The sequence below is a fragment of the Wyeomyia smithii genome, chromosome 1 (assembly GCF_029784165.1).
Source record: "Wyeomyia smithii strain HCP4-BCI-WySm-NY-G18 chromosome 1, ASM2978416v1, whole genome shotgun sequence".
NCBI lineage: Eukaryota > Metazoa > Arthropoda > Insecta > Diptera > Culicidae > Wyeomyia > Wyeomyia smithii.
This window is the reverse complement of record NC_073694.1, coordinates 15,705,766-15,725,044: the sequence shown is the minus strand read 5'-3', so window position 1 is coordinate 15,725,044 and position 19,279 is coordinate 15,705,766. Positions and strand designations below refer to the sequence as shown.

Here is a 19,279-nt window from a genome sequence, read left to right as displayed (position 1 = left end):
AAACTTCATGCCCTAACGTTTTCCCTTTTTAGGCTACCTGGAGACGCCACTATGTGTATAGAGACTGTCTATAAGCCACGTTCTCATAACTAATTACTCTATGTATCAATTTGATCCGGCAATACATTTTTTTATAATTCATATGAAACATAGTTTCTGATCAACCCCCTGAAGCCCCTTAATAGTCCACGTTGTTTATGGTCGTCCCTATACTTACTGTTTTATCATGTTAGTCATGTGGATTGTTCGTAGACACACTACTGTTCATTTAACGGGTATTAAATTCAACTTTTTGTTTTTGGCACAATCTCACCCCATAGAAGGGGTGAGATTGAGCCAAAGTTCATGTATTTTTAGCAAAATTATGGTTTATTGTAACTTAACAATTTTTGTTGTAGTTGTTAACAAAACATTCTAGAATGCATTGGTGTATTTTGAATCGATTTCTTTGCTTAAATGTGTGCGTTACAAGCTTGAGAACAAAAAAGCATCATTTTTTGGCACAATCTCACCCCGGATGACGGTATATATATTTAAAAATAATAAAAATATAAATACTAATAAGAAATGAAAGCATAAGAAAAAGTATAATTGAACATTGGAAAAAGGATAACATCGATACAAAAAAGAAACACGGAGCGCAAAGAAAAAAGAAAAAAAAACAATTGAAAAAAGAACCCGAATTGAACAATTGAGTGCTAGAAAACAATAAAAAATAAACAAAAAGTTATACTTTAGATACAGAAAAGACATCAGTACTTCGAAGCCCAAAGCCACTAAGGTTTATACAAATGAAATAGGAGCATAAGAAAAATGAATAGAAAAACGGTGAATTTTGACCTTTAAAAGTAGAAAATCTTAAAAAAACCAAAAGGAAAATCAAAAATATGGTTGAAAAGGTGTAAATTTAAGGGAATAAAATATTGAGAAAATACAAAACCGGTGGAAAAGAATTATGAGTCAGATGCAAAATTAGTCCACTACAAAAGAACCAAAAATATATACATGGTAAATGTATAAAAAAATGCCGATGTCAAAAAAAAACTTTTAAAGCATTTAATTGATGGTGATAAATACGGAAAAGAAACAAAAACAAACGTATGAAATGGTACCAGAAGTCGTAAAAAATGTAAAAAAATATCACAGGAATAAAGAAACCCAACACAAAAAGAAGAGAAAAACATAATAATGCAAAAAAGAGCGCAAAAAATGCAAATTGATACTAAGAAACTATAAAAAAGCTTAGCAAACTAAAGCACTAAATTCGAAAAGACATCCACACTGAATAAAAGTGAATGGATGAACAAAAAAAGAAAAGATTAACACAATATACAAAAGAGAAACAAAAACTAAAGAAAACTCAAAAAGTGCTGCAAAGGACTGAGAACGAACTATTTTTTTTTGTCCTGGTAATATTTATCCTAATAATTCTAATATTTTTTTGATCCTGAAAAGGGACAAATTGCAAGAAACATAACTATATTTGTTCGAGTCCCTGGGAGTATCCAAAAAGCAAAAATGAGCGACGAAGTTTGAGTTCAATAACGTCCGCACCGTGACAAATTAAATGAATTTTTAAATCTGACGCTGATGTTTTCCATTTTCAGTTGCTTGGCAATCTTCTTGTACTGTTTTTTTTTTCTCTTGAAGCACAATCTCCTCCTCCTTCATCGATCGGTATTGACTTCTCCCTTTCCGCTGGCCCCATATATTATGTATGAATGCGAAAAAAAATCAATCTAGAAAAAGATATAAGCAGCAACTCACCGACAGCACGTAACAGTCAGTCCTGCGATGGACTAACTAAACGGATCGGATGGAAATCTGTCGAATGGGTTTCCCACCACCATGGGAATGGGATCGAGCAAAACATCCACCGTCCACTAGCATTTTTGTTTCGCTTTTATTAAGCGTTAAGGTGCTTCATTTAGATTTTTATCGATTCTGTTGCTCACTCGAAACCCAGTGCTGCTCCTCCCGCAAAATGGTGGCACAGGAAATGGATAGTGGCATTTACTTGAGGGATTGAGTGAGCGTGTGTTTGTTGGCAATAAAATAGAGACTTTCCGGAGTACAACTTAGTTGTTTCCCAATTTGGAGTAAATGATTATGAACGAGGAGTGAATCTAGTACTTAATTTTGATGTTGTCAATCCAATTAGTGTTCTAAAATTCACACCTGAGGAATTACTTTTTTACTTGGGAAAGAGTTATTAAGTTCTAAGAAACTTCCTGCACGTAAAGTGCAATTAGCCTGCAAAATGAAATAAACTTCACTCCACTATTGCAGCTGCAGTTGCACTAAACACAAACATTCATTGTTCCTTTTCTTAACGTTCGTGCATCTGTAACAAATACCGCAACGACTGAGCGGCGAATTGTTGCTCCCCTAGAATCGAATGGAGGACAGAAGGCACCCTGTGGAACAAACTGTTTCTGAGCGTTAGTTTTTACTACCCCATCCGTTACGCGCAGTATTTTTTGCCCTGCAACATTCGCACGTTTTTTGCGAAGAGTTTGAAAACCAGAATTTATTTTATTTCGCTACTGCTAGCGGAAAACTCTCGACATGCTGCGGAAAATCCCTACAACTAAACTCGACTCGATTGGAAGCTGCCGGCGGCTTATGGCGCACTGCAGACTGAACAAAGAAAAAAATCAGTTGCCACTTTTTGACTGCTTTCGCAGGTCCGGTATAGGACGGAGAAACGGAACGAGAGGAACAGAGAACGGTCGATAAAAACCGATCGTAATTCTGGTCGGTTTTTTCGGTGAACCTTGGTCTACGGATTACAGGCTAAAGTGGGATACTGTCTGTCGTCGTTCATTTATGTTGTTTTTACACGTAAATAAGCCGGGCAGACGTAAAAGTAGCGCCATAAATCCACCCGTAAACTATCATCACACAGCGGATATTGTTTAATACCGTGTCAAGCATTAATTTCAAAAAGCTGCTACCTTCCGGGGGTGGCTGCCAAGTTGTAAAAACTTCTGCTTGTTTGTGAGCTCAAAAGAACAGTTTGCTACTTGTAATGCATTACACGAACAAAGGTTCGTGCGATGGATGGCTTATTTTGCAGAGGATGTTTTACATATTCTATACACCTCAAACACAGATATCAGAAAGATACGTCTATTGGTATAAATGTATTAGGGCTCACATTTTTTAGGGTTTGATTTCAGATCAATCGTCTTCAGGCGTCCGAATGCACAGAGACAAACAAAAAAAAATATTTCTTTACTTCTATGATTTTATAATGCATGCATTTATAATAATGCACTTTTACAACATCAAATATATAGCCATGTTTAATATATAACTCATGCGATGTCTTGCTGTAGACCGAAAAAGTTTGATAACAACCAGCATCATGTTTAACATACTCGGAATGTCACTTAAGTTTCGTTCCTTCAGTATCTCTCACGCTACGATGAATAACGTCTGAGCTCCAACTGAGGGGGATCAAAGTATGTATATGTGTATGTCAAGAGCAAATTCCGTCTGGGATGGTTAAAGATTTGAAAAGGAAAACACGGTAATAACTTCAGCACAGATGAAAGATGTGAAATTTCATACTTCTGCTTGATAAAGAGTCCACTTCCCCTTCTCTCTCTCTCTCTCTGTCTACCATAAACAGGTAAAAAACAGAGCCGCAAGGAGCAGAAGCGCCACTCCAGTTGCGAGAGTTTATCATCAGCAAGGGATGACATGAAACGAATGGCGTAACTTTTCTATCTCTACTCTAATGTCCTTCGTGTTCTCCTCTCTGTGATTCGGTTTGACCTGTCACCCGATCCGAAGCAATGATAAAAAATCCTTCTTTGACTTCTGATGGGACGGATGCGACCCCACCTTTTCGCCCTCACCTCATCCTCACCTCAGAATTTCTCTCTTCGAAATCTCTGCTCACCTCGCGCCCCACGTCGAAAGGGATCAAACAAACCACTCATCTTTCGGCGCTTTACGTATTTACGTATTTGTTGTTATTGTTGTTGTTGTTGTCATTGTTGCCGATGGAGTTTAGGTTTCCTGACGAGATGGGAAAACCATGTGATTCGACAGGGTTCGGTTACCTGCGTAAAAGTTTAAGAGGGTACGCCGGACTCCGTTCCGGAACCATTATTTTCGGTAACCTTCTGGGTAACAAAGGCTGCATGTACAGCATGAATAAATCATGGTTCGGAATCGAGGCAAGGGCGGATGCGAACTTTTGGTTGAACATCCTTTTGTTGAGGGAATTATTCGTCCCAACAGATAACAACGAACAGGTAGGTCCCGAGCCCAGTGTGGGCCCGGCCGGATGCTAGTTGAAGGAACGATGCGAAATCGAAATAAGGATATCACACTAATATCTGTTGCCGCTTAGGAGACGGACAGACAACATGTATCCCGAGCAGGTAACTGCCAACTTATATGGGATTAGGATGGCTTATCCAGACCATATTAACTGTTGGCTGTTTGAGAACCCAATAAAATATAATGATCATAAAGATGGTATCTTATGGAGCAAATATATTTGATTGTACTTTTATGAGCTTACTCAACAAATGAAGTACAAGACTGGCTCAATTTTCCGAAATGTGTAAGCCTGTAGAAGTCTTTATAACTTTTTCAAAATGTGAAAATTTTGCAAAATAAGTGAAAATGTGAAGAATTAGTGAACAATGTTAAAAATGAAAATGTATTGCTGACATCATCATCGCTTGATTTGATAATCGACAGTTTTCGGTGAAAAGTAGACTTAAAAAGCAATTATTTCCGACGTTTCGACCTACTTTATTCATAGTTTTGTCGGTCATCCTCAGCGAATTCTAAAATAAAATTGAATTAGAAAATTTCGATTTAAATTAAAAAAAAAAACACTTGCTACAAATTCTAGGTTATACCGGCGTTTCACTCCTATCTTTCTATTTTTTCCTTCTCTCCTACTTTCAGTTGCTGTCAGAGCGAGTATTTTTTCCACCAAAATTAATTCTGGAGCCATGCAAAAATTTGTGTTTCATTTGTATGAAAAAGCTCCCCTTTCCAGAGAAGAGAAGGATGACAAACCACCATAGAAACATTTCTCACCCCCAAAAACCTCCACATGCCAAATTTGGTTCCTTTCCATTCGCTACAGACAGACAGACAGAACTCCATTTTTATACGTATAGATGTTTCAAGGCTCAGTGTCAGTTTGGGTTATTTCATCTAAAATTCTTGTGTTTTTTTTTTTCAAAAATCGAAAATATTTTTCTCATTTATTGTATGTTGTACTAGTCCCGTGTTCTCTACACTATGGATTTAGTCTCATTTTTGTGTTGGTCTAATCTTTTCTTTAAAAATTGACTAGTCTATCCAATATAAAAACGCTGAAAGGGTTTTATTTTCTTCATAATACGCTGAAAGGGTTGAAAATAATAGAAATGAATGAAAAATGATCCAGACCAAAAATAACAAAAAAAAAAAACCAGTAAAACTATCGTTCAAAATGGCTTGAAATGATTCTAACCACACAAAAATAAACGTATCAAAACCGTAACGAATAAAATAATACGAAAATGACAAAAATTACTAAAGTAAGAGAAATTATATGGATTATGAAAATGATAACAATCTATAATGAAAGAAATGATAAAACTACAACAGTTATAAAAATACCAAAATGACAAAAACCGTAAAAATTACGAATTACTAAAAAGACTGAAATATGACAAAAAATTCAATGAATACGAAAATAACAAAAACTAAAATGACAACCATGACCATAATAACAAACGTTACAAAAAATCCAAAAATTATGAAAATCAGAAAAAAGCTTGAAAATAACAAAAAAAAACAGAACCAAAAATAAGAATTCAAAAATTACAAAAATAACCACAATTACAAAAAAACAGGAAAAATAGAAGAAGGTGTCAAAATGATTGTAATTATAAAATTACAAAAGCATCAGAAAACTAACAAAAATGATAAAAATAACTACAAAGAGTAAATTTTGACAAAAAGACAATATTGTCAAAAAGATAAATATGACAGGAAGACAAACATTTTAAAAATGATGAAAACACAAAGCTGAACAAATATACGAAAACAACGATTGGTAGAAATCTGGCAAAATGGCGAGAATAACAGTAATGACTACAATACAAATAATGCAATATACAAAAGTTCTCACAAAAATCCATAAAAATTACAAAAGCGAAATGACGAAAACAGCAAAAAGATGAATTGGTAATAAAAAAATGTCAAAGATGACAAAATTACAAAACAACAGGAAAGATGAATTGAACATAAAACTAAAATGAAATAAGTAATAAAAATGAGAAGAAAGATACCTAAACTGACAAACTGATTTTGTTTTTTTACCTACATAGGTAAAAAAAAATTCACAAACATTACCAAAATGATAAGAATAAAAATAACAATGATGACAAAAATTTCAACAATATACATATACAAAGATTACAAAAAATTACAATTTTTTTTTCAAATTACAAAAACCCAAGAATTTTCAAAAATCACTAAAAACGAAAATTAAATGAAATATAAAAATTACGAAAAATACAAAAACTGCCAATTTTGAAAATATCGTGTGAGCGTGTTATCAAATTACGAAAGAATGAAAATTTCCATTAAATTCCAAAATCAACTTCAAAAGTAAATACCTGCGAACGTGTAAATTTAATATTTACTTCTGAAGTTGATAGCAGAATTTAATGGAAATTTTTTATTCTTCCGATATTTGAAAAAATTGCAAAACAATCGAAAATTACAAAAAAAAAATTAAAATTACACACATTACATTAAATACAAATATTATTAAGCTACAAAAGTTTCAAAAATCAAAAAAAATGCACAAATCTCAATTATTACAGACACTACCAAAAAAGACAACAAATCAAAAATAGAAAAGTACAAGAGTTTTAAAAATAACACACATTATCAAAATTACAAAAGTTCAAACAACAACCACAAAAAAATACAAAAAATAACGAAATACTCAAAATTAAAAAAAAAAAGAAAACATAACTGATGGAACTGAACAAAAAAAAAAGAGGAACGTAGTAAAAATGAGAACTAAAATGACGAATAGGCAGAAAAACCAAAATGATATATCAACAAAAATAACAAAGATGACAAAAATTTTGAAAATCAAAGAAATACGAAAAAATACAGAAATTAAAAAATTTTAAAAATTTTCAAAAATTTCGAAAATCACAAAAAATACAAAATTTTTTGAAAATCACAAAAAAAACAATAATTACAAAATACAATCGTTACAAAAATTACAAATGATAAAGTCTGGAGTCGTGTAGATTTGATATTTACTTATGAAGTTGATAGTAGAATTTGATAAAAAAAATCATTCTCTCGATATTTGACAAAAACTGCAACAAAATTTCAAAATTACTAAAATTACAAAAAAATAAGAAATTACACACATTACAAAAAATACAAAAATTACACACATCACAAAAATAAAAAAGTTACGAAAATTTCGAAAAATTAAAAAATGGACAGATCTTGATTATTACGAAAACTACCAAAAAAGACAAATCAATTTCAAAAAAAGAAAAATATAAAAGTTTCAAAACTTATACACATCAACAAAATTACAAATGATACAATTACCAAAATGATAAAAATAGCGAAGATGACAAAAATTTAAAAAAATTACAGAAATAATAAAAATCACAAAAGTAATAGAAATTACATAAATTGCAAAAAAATAAAAAAATCGTCAAAAATTCTAAAACTAAAAAAATACAAAATTTATAAAATTTTTGAAAAATCACATAAAAAACATGTAATTATTGAGGTACAAAAAAAAAATTTCAAAAATTATAAAAATATACAAAATCACAGAAATCTAAAAGAAGACAAAAACTGCTAAGCAATTTAAAAGTTTCAAAAAAACTAAAAAATTACAAAAAAACACAACCTGCAAAAATTACACAAATTACAAAAATAAAAGGGGTAACAAAATTTACAAAAATTGCACAAATTTTAATAACTACAAAATTCAACGGAAAAAAACCAAACAAATATAAAAAAACAATAGTTACAACATACACAATAATCGCACACGTTGCACACATTATAAAATTTACAAGACAAAAATTACAAAGTTTACAAAAATTCAATACATCACAAAAGATACAAAAAATTAAAACAATTCTAAACGTTGCTAAAATCACAATCATTACAAAAATTACTAGAATGACAAAAAACACTAAAAAACAAAAATGACGAAAATTCAAAAAATAAAAAAAAATATTAAAAGTACAAATGTTTCAGAAATTACAAAAAATACAAATTTAAGGAAATACAAAAACAGCAAAAATCCAAAAACATTCCGCCAGGATGCGGTATATTTTTCCAAATCTGTATCATATCGCCAGTTCGCTTATTTTTCGCTTCCCCTGCTGCACACATTGTCTGCTTAATGAACTTGAATGTTAACGGGTAAGAGCCGTTGTTAAAAATATAAATTTAGTTCGAAGAAACATTAAAAAAACAACAACAAAAATTATACTTATTACGAAAAGTACAAGAAATACAACAATTACACAAATCACAAAAATTACTTAAATTACAAAAATAAAAAGTTACAATATTTACAAAAAATTTAAAAATTACAAAAATTGCACAGATCTCAGGAACAACAAAAAGCACCAAAAAAGACAAAAAAAATTATAAAAATAAAAAAATGCAATAGTTACAAAAAAAAAAAACTACAAAAATTACACACATTACAAAAATCGCAAATCTACAAAAACTTTAAATCCTACAAAAATTTCAAAAGTAACAAAAAATCAAAAATTCTGAAAATTACAAAATTCACAAAAATTACAAAAATTACTGAAATTACAAACACCAAAAAAAAAACAATAATGATCAAAAATTCCACAAAATATGAAAAAGTTTAGAAAACACCAAGTTGCAAAAACATAAAAAATACATAAATCACAAAATTTACAAAAATGATAGAAATTACAAAAATTTCAAAAATTACCAGAGCAAAAAAATGTCAAAGAAAAAATTAAAATAACATGGGTGATGAAAACGACAAAAAAGGCTTAGTTGAGAAAAGTAATAAAGATGTATGGTAATAAAGAGATATATAAGTGATGACAAAATGAGAAACATAACAAAAATGACAATAATTTGAAAAACGATAAAACACCGAAGTTTCGAAAAAAATTACTGTTAAAAATTTTAAACAAACTCAATAGAGTAAAAATTAAAAAAAATTGAACTAAACAATTATTCAAAAAACACCAAAAATAGACCATAAAAAAGTTAAAAAATAATAGGAAAATAAAAAATAATACGAAATAATCCTACATTAGTTTTAAAATCACCGGAAAACAATATCAAACACAAAAAAAATGGTTCTATATCTTTTTATTGAAACCGTCAAAGAAACTCACCAGAAATGATTCTAAATCAAGCATGAAATCGATTGTAAAACACCAAAAACCAGGAACGGTTTTGTTTAATAATATTTTTGCGTTAAGCTATGAACTGTTGAAAAATGGCGAAAATAATAATCCCAAAATATACTGAAAACTACTAAAAAAGTTTAAGAGCCAGAAACAGTTGTTCATGAAAATTAACCCAAATAAGTTTTAAGGCTAGCAAAAGGTAAAATTTAAAATTGCCGAAAAAAAACCAGTTTTGAATATTCAGATTTCAGAAACTGGGTTCAATTTAGCTCAATGACAAATAACAAATTATCACAAAAATGATTACATCACAGAAATTTCAAAAATAAAAAAAAAAATACTAACATTACAAAAATAACAAAAAAAACAAGAAATTACAAAAATTACAAAAAAAAAACAAGAAATTACAAAAACTACAAAATCATAAAAATTATAAACAGCAGAAACAGATGTTTATTGTAGTTTCAAGGGCCAGCAAAAGGTAAAACAAAAAACCAAATGGTCAATTGAACCCTATTGCTGAATTATGCTTTCAAAAGCAAGAATGGAAAATACTATTAAAAGAAACAAAAATGAAGAATGTCAAAACATCACAAAAATGACAGAAAAGATAAAAACCACAAAAATAATAAAAATTAATGTATGACAGAAATTTCAAAAATTATTAAAATTATTACAATTACAAAAGTTACCAAAAATACAATAAATTACAAAAACCACAAACGTGAGAAAAATTACAAAAACCGCCAAAAAACAAACGAAGAAACGAACATTGTAAAAATGATGAAAATGATATATAAAAAAAATAAAAAGTAATATGAACGATGAAAATGAATCAAAATAAACAAAAATGACTAAAGTAATGAAACATACAATTAACAATTAAAGAGTTACAGCAAAAATGACAAAAATAATAAATCACAAAAATGACAAAAAATAACAAAAATGTCAAGTATGATAAAAATACAAAAATAACGTGAAATTTGAAAATTACAAAATAAAGCAATAGATAAAAGGAAAAAACAACGAAGATTATAAAATTATAGAAATATCAATAATGAAAGAAATGGTTAAACTACAACAATTACAAAACACACAAAAAAAAACAAAACAACAAAAAATGAGAAAATAAAACATTAAGGCAAAAATCACAAAAATGACATGTATGACAAAAACAAAAACGAGTAAACATAATAGTAAAAGTGTTAAAGGTGAACAAAAATCCCATAAATGGAAAAAATAGAAAAATTGGGAAGAGATCAAATATATAGAATATTTTGAAGAAAAAATGACTTGCAAGTGTCCAAAATAAAATAAAATCGGAAAGAGTTGAAAATATTGAACATGAACAAAAAATAACTTAACAGTATACTAAAAATAACCCCAAAAACTAAAAAACATTCATTCAAAACGGCTGGAAATGGTTGTAACCGCAAAAAACGCATCAAAACCGTTAATAACGAATATAATAATATGAAAATGACGAAAAATACTAAAATAAGAAAAGTTATATGATTACGAGATTGATAGAAATCTATAATGAAAGAAATGATAAAACTACAGCAATTACAAAAATACCAAAATGTCAAAATGTACATTAAATAAAAAAAAAAAGGAAAAAATTCCATAAACGATAAGTTAAGACAAATATCATAAAAATGACATTTTTGACAATGATAAAAACAATACAAAAATCATTAACAAAAATATTAAATGTGACAAAGGTCAAAAAACAAAAAATGCATAAATTAAAAAATTACAAAATTACAAAAACATCCAGAATATCGAATATTTTGAAAAAAAAAGACCGATGAAAATATCTAAAATGGTCCTAAACCTAAAAGAGATGAAAATGTTTAAATTGAACAAAAAATAAATTCAGTAGTAGACCAAAAATGGCCAAAACATAAAAAATACGCTTAAAATTGCTGAAAACGTTTCTAACCGCGAATAAAATTTCAACCAGAAATTTGAACCGAATTTAAACCAAAAAATGGTCCTAAACTGATTTTTAAATTCAGAAACAGTTAATATAAATCACTCCAAATAAGTTATAAGGGCCAGCAAAGGTAAAAAAAACAAAAACGCTCAATTAAACTCAATTACTGAAACACGCTTTCGAAAGCAACAAAAGAGAAAAGTGATAAAATAAAATAAAAGACAAATGACAGAAGACAAAAGAGCTAAAAATTACAAAAAAAGATAAAAAATACAAAAAGGACAAATGCGAAGAAAATAATACCAGTGAAAAAGATGAGAAAAATGACAGAAATGAAGTTACTCATAAAAATGACAAAAATAATGAAAAAGGTAGGGAATCTATTTTAAGCAACTTACCTCCCGTGTGTTGAGACGAATTACTCAAAATGGGAAAGATGAAGGTTTACTACCTTTCTCTTTGTCAACAGTTGTTTTCAGATTGTAAAACTGATTTAGCAAACTTCAAGCTAAAGCTTCCAATCGAGTGGCGCTTAAGTGGCTGCAATTTTGGTTGATCTGTTTTCAATTGATGTTTTTTTATCAGTTAGTTAATCAGAGTTTTCGTTCTCGTCATTAAAACTGCCGATATCGATCCAAGTTCTTGTGTTTGAGACCAGTTTTTTTTGGACTGATTTAATTAGAGGCCATCGCTTAAGTCGTTTATTTTGTAAGTTTTAGACCACTGCGACCATTGTTTTGATCTTTTGTGGTATGCTTAAGCCGTTCCTTACCCTATCAAAAAAAAAGGATTTTTTTTTAAAAAATCATAAAACAAAGGAAATTTAAGAATATAATAAAAAATACCCAAATCTTGAAAAGTAAACAAGTTAATTTATACTGATCAAATTTTTTGGAACACTAACTTTACTCTAAACACCCGACAGCTCGAAAATTAATTATTTCTCAACTTTCCAGAGTAGGGTCCCCCTTAATTGAGTTTTCCCTTAAGCAAATGTAGAAGCGATGAAACCGGCAAGCAATACCCAAAACCTATGATGCTACAATGTGCTCGAAACTACCTGTAATTAAAGACTTGAATAATTAAAAACGAATTTTCTAACCGTCAAAAAAGGTTATTGATCAAACGATCCCAAATGGGGTCTGAAATAAGTTTAACGCATCTAAAAGTCAGCGATGGACGTAAAAGAAAATTTGATCCATAAAGGGTTTAAAGGTCAGGTCAGGTAAAAAATCATAACTCGATTCTAAATGGCCGAGAAAGTCTCTAGAGGCTAGAAGAGATTTTAAAAGTTATAATAAATTATGCCTAGAGTCGCTGAAAACGCTATGAAAAGCCATCAAAGGTCGGAATTGTTCCGAATATAGGCCTCCTTAAATTGGAGAAAAAATGTTTCCGAAGCAGAAAAAATGAAAATGATCCCAAATCGGGTCGGAAATTGCTATTACAGTAACAAGATTATAATAAAAAACGACTAAAAAGAGAAATGATTCCAGCTAAGAGTAAGATTCTAAGAATTGAAACAGGCCGAAGAACGTTTCTAACTCTTGATTCTCTAGCCAAAAACTTAATTTTTATTGTTCATCGTAAAAACACTGTCAGCACTTAAAACCATGCTAATTCGTTGCCTTCCGCATACAATTTCCAACGTATTATTCCTAAAATATCCGAGCTATCAATCTAATCGAATTGAGATTCACCCGCAACTGTGTATAAATCTTACTTAGATTTGTGGGCAAAAGTTGAGAACCAAATCTGGCTGTAATTAATTCTGCTCTCCCCGAATGAAATTTTGCGCAGAAATGGACTCATTAACTTCGCTGGGGTGCTTCACGAGTTACGCTTGGGGGCCAAAAACTTTTCCCCAGCTGAGATCTGAATCAACAAACAAACAAAACTAGTAGTCGCCCATTCATTATTGAGGCAAATGGACATTCATCCATATTTATTAAGGGGGAAAACTTTTCGAAGTTTGCGCAAAGTGGATGCAGCTTCTGAACTTCCCCAGTGCAAACCCATTACATGGCGACCGTAGCGAGATGCCAACTTCCAAACCCAAGAACCATCAACCTCCTCTGGTTGTTATGCGTGTGTGCCGCCGAACAATGACACTAGAATAGGTTATTTTTGGAATACATTGCCTCCGACGAGTTGAATCGAAATGGCAAGATGAATTCGTGTAACGTGACTACGAGTGGAAAACCTTTTACGAAATGTCAGTCATTCTCTGCGTCACCAATTGGTGGAATTTTAATTTGGCAAGTATCACTGGCTACGGTTTTGCGTCACTGAAGGTTATTTGCTTGACATATCATGTCATATCGCATTATATAATGAGGAGCCTGTGGAAATAGATTGACGGTGATTTTGTTTCAACAGAAATATCAAAAACAGAAACGCACTGTCGCATAATCGAAACTTTTTGATGTTCGAGTTCTATGCTACAGCACGCACAGCTGTCGGCACAGGTAACAGGAATTTCCGGAAGCTGTGTTGTTTAATAATTTGCACGCTTTCCGTAATCCGTTTTTCGCTGCTACCGCGTCAATCAACCAGCGCAAATATTAACTTCGCTGACAAGTGAAAGAAGGCAACATATGGGGCAAAATTTTGCTCAACATTCAAAGTTTACCGAAAAAGTTGATCGGTTTCCGGACCAGAGAGTTGAGAAAGCAATCGAAAAAGTTTTCCTAGCCGAAAATCAGCGGGACAGGCTAAAACTGTGCTTGAAAAGTGCTTTTCCTGATGGAAATGAAAAATTCGACTGAAATGTGTATGGTGTAAATTTCCCGTAGCATCAGTTATTGTTTTATGTGCTTTTGGACCTCAACTCAATTATTTCGGCTTACTCAACTACGATACGAGTCGTCGTACGTTCGTGCCAGAAGAGAAGTTTCCCAAGCAACTCCATCCATTAACGCGGTGCTCATAGTTCACATTTATTGCGCTTGTTAAGCTCGAACTTGTTTCCAGCAAATTTATCACCCGATAAAGCATCGAGACCGCGCTGCATCCTGTCTTAATGGTCGCTTCTCGTGCGCGTTGCGGGAATGACGAGCGAAAGCACCGCAATTTACGGCCCTTACATCCTCCCTGAGCGTTGACTTGTGGGTTTGCTAAACGGCGTGGATTAGGGCCGGTATTATCGCGTTTTTTCCTTTCCTGCCAAAATCCCGTCCTAACAACAGCCTCTAGGTGGTAGGATGAAGACATTCCGTGACTTCCGTCGAATATGCAAATTTTATGAAATTACCTGCGGGTTAAAGGGAGACGAGCCGATCACGTGCGGAACTGTTATTCGATAACCGAGGAGGTGGGGTTGACGTCGAGAGGAATTCCATCCTGAATAGCGGTTGCCGTTCTTTCCGTTACTGCATCCGGGGAATGGTTGATAGAATCGTGATTCACGGAAGCACAGAAACGTGAGTGACGGAAGAGATGAATTTTAAGCGACAGACTGTACGCTAAGGCATTTCAACTGTAAATGAACATTAAGAAAATAAGACGGCTTTGAGAAGATAATAAAACAAATTTTCGATTTAGAGTAAAATTTCGTAACAATTCCTGAAAAAGCTTTATAAAAAGCTGAAACGTTGAAGAGTCAGCACCAATAAAGTATAAATAACAACAAAGATGTACTTTTTAATAAAAATTAAATGTGGGTCAACGTAAAAATTATCGAGAAAAAAAAATCCGTTACACCTCTGACAAAATGCACATCATTTGCCCTATAACTTCTGTCTGACCTATAAACCCACCACAGAATTTCGTCAAAAGGTAGATTGCCATGCACGCTAACTTCCTAGCATAGTTTGGTGATGAGTATTATTCATGTTTCATACGTAACCAAATGCATTTCTGAACCAACTCTGAAAATGTACACCTTTTACCCTATAACTTCTGTCTGCCTCATAAACTCACCACAGGATTTTGTCAAATGGTACATTGCCATGCACGCTAACTTTCTAGCATAGCTTGGTGATGGATATTTTCCATGTTTCATACATCACCAAGAGCATTTCTGAAACAACTCTTACAAAATGTACACCTTTAGTCCTATAACTTCTGTCTGACCCATAAACCCACCACAAAATTTTGTCAGAAGGTAGACTGCCATGCACGCTAACTTTCTAGCATAGCTTGGTGATGGATATTTTCCATGTTTCATACATCATCAAAAGCATTTCTGAAACAACGCTGACAAAATGTACACCTTTTGCCCTATAACTTCTGTCTGCCCCATAAACCCACCACAGAATATTGTCAGTTGCTACATTGCCATGCAAGCTAACTTTCTAGCATAGTTAGGTGATGGGTATTTTTCATGTTTCATGAATCACCAAGAGCATTTCTGAAACAACTGTTACAAAATGTACACCTTTTGCCCTATAACTTCTGTCTGACCCATAAACCCACCACAAAATTTTGTCAGAAGGTAGATTGCCATGCACGCTAACTTTCTAGCATAGCTTGGTGATGGATATTTTCCATGTTTCATACATCACCAAGAGCATTTCTGAAACAACTCTGACAAAATGTACACCTTTTGCCCTATAACTTCTGTCTGCCCCATAAACCCACCACAGAATATTGTCAGATGCTAGATTGCCATGCAAGCTAACTTTCTAGCATAGTTAGGTGATGGGTATTTTTCATGTTTCATACATCACCAAGAGCATATCTGAAACAACTCTGACAAAATGTACCCCTTTTGCCCTATAACTTCTGTCTGACCCATAAACTCATCACAGAATTTTGTCAGATGGTAGATTGCCATGCACGCGAACTTTCTAGCATAGTTTGGTGATGTGTATTTTCATGTTTCATACATCACCAAGAGCATTTCTGAAACAACTCTTAGAAACTGTACACCTTTTGCCCTATAACTTCTGTCTGACCCTTAAACTCACCACAGAATTTTGTCAGATGCTAGATTGCCATGCACGCTAACTTTGTATTATAGTTTGGTGATGTGTATTTATCATGTTTCATACATCACCAAGAGCATTTCTGAAACAACTCTGACGAAATGTTCACCTTTTGCCCTATAACTTCTGTCTGACCCATAAACCCACCACAGAATTTTGTCAAAAGATAGATTGCCATGCACGCTAACTTCCTAGCATAGTATGGTGATGGATATTTTTCATGTTTCATACATCACCAAGAGCATTTCTGAAACAACTCTGACAAAATGTACACCTTTTGCCCTATAACTTCCGTCTGACTCAATTACCCACCACAGAATTTTGTCAGATGGTAGATTTCCATGCACGCTAACTTTCTAGCTTAGTTTGGTGACGTGTATTTTTCATGTTTTATACATCACCAAGAGCATTTCTGTAACAACTCTGACAAAATGTACACCTTGTGCCCTATAACTTCTGTCTGACCCATAAACTCACCACAGAATTTTGTCAGATGGTAGATTGCCATGCACGCTAACTTTCTAGTATAGTTTGGTGACGTGTATTTTTCATGTTTTATACATCACCAAGAGCATATCTGAAACACCTCTGACAAAATGTACCCCTTTTGCCCTATAACTTCGGTCTGACCCATAAACCCACCACAGAATTTTGTCAGATGGTAGATTGCCATGCACGCGAACTTTCTAGCATAGTTTGGTGATGTGTATTTTTCATGTTTCATACATCACCAAGAGCATTTCTGAAACAACTCTTACAAACTGTACACCTTATGCCCTATAACTTCTGTCTGACCCATAAACCCACCACAGAATTTTGTCAGAAGGTAGACTGTCATGCACGCTAACTTCCTAGCATAGTTTGGTGATGGGTATTTTCCATGTTTCATACATCGCCAAAAGCATTTCTGAAACAACTCTGACTAAATACACACCTTTTGCCCTATAACTTCTGTCTGACCCATAAACTCACCACTGAATTTAGTCAAATGGTAGATTGCCATGCATGCTAACTTTCTAGCATAGTTTGATGATGGGTATTTTCCATGTTTCATACATCAACAAGAGCATTTCTGTAACAACTCTGACAAAATGTACACCTTTTACCCTTTCACTTCTGTCAGACCCATTTACTCTCCATAAGACTTTGTCAGAGGATAGATTGCCATGGACGCTTACTCTTTAGAATAGTTTGGTGATGGGTATTTTTCACGTTTCATACTTCACCAAGAGCATTTTTGTGACGCCTCTGTCGAAATGCACACCTTTCACCCTATAACTTCTGTCAAAACCATATGCTCTCCATAACATTTTGTCAGAAGGTAGATTACCATGCACGTTTACTTTCTAGCAAGGTTTTGTGTTGGATATTTTTCACTTTTCATGCATCGCCAAGAGCATTTTTGTAACACCTTTGCCGAAACACACACCTTTTTCCCTAAAACTTTTCTCTTCTCCTAAAACTTGTAGTGCAGTGTCTATTCTTAATGGTCTAACGCCACTTATTTTTTTATTTTCGCTGGGGAATGATAAATGAAATGATTTTAGGTGCTATTATTGATACACCGAACTCTAAAAATTGTATTTTCTGCTAGTCTTCCGCTAGCCAATGATAATACATTAAATCAAATGGAATTTTATGACCCTTTCAGCACATCATTCGTCGAGCAGAGCTGTGTGAATCGTACCTTTCATGCGCCGTTTGCACCCCCAAAAAGATACACTTTTTTATTCGGTAATGCCACAAATTCATTCCGCTAGGTTGCCGAAAGCCCCCTGAATCCGTGCTAAGATCCGTTCCTCATTCGTCTAATTTCACAGCACATTAAGTCGTTGTGGGGCACGAGTAAGAAAAATATTTGCGATTCGGGTGGGCTGCAAAAAAGTTTGTTCTCCGTTATTTTTTCGTCGGTAAAATGGTCCGTCAGTAGACAACCCACAGCTTTTTTTTTCCTACCCTGCCCTGGTCACGATTACCGCGCTAATCGATCCTGCTACGAGTCGATTATCGTCTGGTTTAGTCGAGGATGAATTTTCCCACGGCTTTTTAGAGGGGTTACAAAAACATCGGTAGTATCACTAGTCGTGATGTTGGTTCGTTTTTTGGGGAATAGTTTGGAATGTTGCTCCATTCGGCAGCTGTCCGTTTCTCGTGGTCTTTTTTGGGGGATGATGACGATGATTTTTACGATAGCAATCTGGGCTGTAATAAACGATTTTATGTTTGAAAGTTGTGCTACAATCACGTCTGAGTATTAGGAGTGCTTGAAGTTTTATAAGATTTTTACTCTTGAGTCTCGGATTAAATATAACTCAATGTTAATCGATAGTAATAGATAGCATCATGTGGTATATATTAGAAAAACATTACGAATCCCACTCTTCTTCCTTGGGGAACATTGATTTAATCACCATTTAATCTCATCGGTTGCCATAAAATTCCTGAAAACAGTAGTAAGACGCTTCCATTCGGATTGAATAATTTAATAAATAATGCAGTCATAAATACTCACCCCCACTTGAGAAAACTATCTCATCAGGAAGTCTCAAGAGCCGAAGGGCGAGATGCAATCCGTAATTAAAGCCGAAATGAATGATAATTTATATCGCCGGTTTGTGTCTTCTTCATCCGTATCCACTAGAGAAAGTTAGTTTCACCCTCCGGCAATACCGGATGGCGGTTACTTTGCTTTATAGCACCCAACGACGCTCATCAAATGTAGGATGCACTAAAATTGTCGTTGAAAAGATTGCGAATTTTCTTCGACATTTTGCTGGTACCGATCTTCTTATTACAAATTTATTAGGGTTGTCTTTTTTGCCCTCTAATAAAGTTATACTTATTTCATATCATAACTTTCCGTAAGCTACGGGCTACAAAATAATTCTCACCCAAAACAGCTCGAACTTTTGCATCCAAAATTGAATTTTGCTGCTCAACTTTTGCCGACCCTTGAACCAAAAAGTCCCATTCAGGTGACGAAT

The 19,279-nt window shown here is 33.2% G+C and overlaps 1 protein-coding gene across 5 annotated transcripts in view; it reads left to right on the top strand.

Annotated features, from left to right (window-relative positions):
* The window catches only part of LOC129718983 (eye-specific diacylglycerol kinase), a 431,099-nt gene that overhangs the window by 27,168 nt on the left and 384,652 nt on the right, over positions 1–19,279 (top strand). The window lies entirely within an intron of this gene.